At 30.0% G+C, this 1,716-nt stretch overlaps 1 non-coding gene across 1 annotated transcript; it reads left to right on the top strand.

Moving 5' to 3' along the window:
- The first annotated feature begins 1,089 nt into the window (after positions 1-1,089).
- Trnal-aag lies at positions 1,090-1,171 on the top strand. The gene has a single exon. It is a non-coding gene; the product is annotated as a tRNA-Leu (tRNA).
- Positions 1,172-1,716: the final 545 nt, after the last annotated feature.

Genomic DNA, 1,716 nt, shown 5'->3' on the forward strand with positions numbered 1-1,716 from the left:
CACAATAGATACTATAATTATATTGTTTATTAAAAAAGTCGTATCGGCGAACTTAACCTATATTTTTATAATATGTACGACTCTACAATGAAGTCTGTCGTTTATGAGGAATAGTTTAAAAATACAATTATATTTTTGTTCATTTATAAGTAACTACACGTTATATTTTTTAACTAGCTTTTGCGGCTCCGCTCTTTTGATATAATTTTCTGGAATAGTCCCGTTACCTATTTTCCAAGACAGAGTAGCCTATATCCTTCTTAGAGTCTCAAACTATTCATACTAAATGTTATCGAAATCTGTTAGGTAGTTTTTGAGGTTAATGCGATCAGATAGGCAGACAAATGCAGTTTTTGGTTGATGCCCCGCTCCTATTGGTCATTGTGTGGGGTTATATAGCTAATAAGCCTTCCTGGAAAAATGATAAATAGCCTTATAGCTTTCCTCGGTAAATAGGTTATCCCACACTAAGAGAATTTTTCAATTCGAACCAGTATTTTCTGACATTAGCGCGTTCAAACCTGAAATTCTTCAGCTTTATATAACAGTAAGTATAGAAATATAGATTAACACAAAAGCCAAGTAATTTTAAAATGTTGAGCTTGACTATACCAGTAGAAAATCGGACACACTACAATGTAACACAATAATTTTTAAGTTAAGTCAAAAGTAGAGTCGATTTCGCAGTTTAATTTCAAATATGGCATAGGTTTAAGGAAGGCAATCTAGTCTAGATTAATTTAGTGCTTAAGTGTTAATTAATGGTTGTGTTTTATGTTATACTTTTGTTAAATAAATAAATAAAAGTAAAACAAATGGATAATAATCCCAGTACTATAGGATAGTAATTACTGGTTGGTTAAAATAATAATACACTACAAATTATTTAAAAATGTAATAATTAATAAGATATGATAGAAAAATGTTACTAACTGTAACTCAAACTAATATTTTAGCTCGATATATTTTTGTCAACTAATACGAAGAATGAAATTGCTGTGTAATATAAATATCCCAATATTATTTTTGTTCAATAAAATAAAAAAAAATACAAGAATCATTTTGCCTTTTTCAAGTACACGTTCCATCGGTAGCGTGGCCGAGCGGTCTAAGGCGCTGGTTTAAGGCACCAGTCTCTTCGGAGGCGTGGGTTCGAATCCCACCGCTGCCATTATCTTTTTGCCGTTTTATTAGTATTTTTAATGACAATTATAATAAAATATTTACAATGTTATTATAAATAAATATCTTTTGTAATACCTTATTTCTTTAGGGACGCTTCCACATTTCAATAGAATATTTTAACGTTTAAAATATTTAGAAAATTAGGCAATTGACGGTAATTATTTATTAGTGTTCAAAAATAGGGTTGTGGTAACCCAGCCTGTATTGGCGATGGAAACTAGGACCTCACTAATATGCACTCCTCACACACCTCACTAATAATACTCACTAATATATTTGAGAATAAATGGATGCGAACTAACGCCTCCATTTATTCTCAAAGTGTACAGAACAGGTATTTATTCAGAAAATTATCTGAACAAAGTTAAAATTGAGTTCAATCTAATAACGTTTTATTTTAATCTAAAATAAATAAAGCCCTCGGAAGAAAATTTCAATGGAAAAAAAAGATTTTTGAAATAAAAAAAATTAAAGACGACTTCAAACTTTGAATTTGTGCAGCAATTTTTGTGGTTGACTGTACATATAAAG

The sequence above is a fragment of the Manduca sexta genome, chromosome 16, assembly GCF_014839805.1.
Source record: "Manduca sexta isolate Smith_Timp_Sample1 chromosome 16, JHU_Msex_v1.0, whole genome shotgun sequence".
In the NCBI taxonomy this organism is placed as follows: Eukaryota; Metazoa; Arthropoda; class Insecta; order Lepidoptera; family Sphingidae; genus Manduca; species Manduca sexta.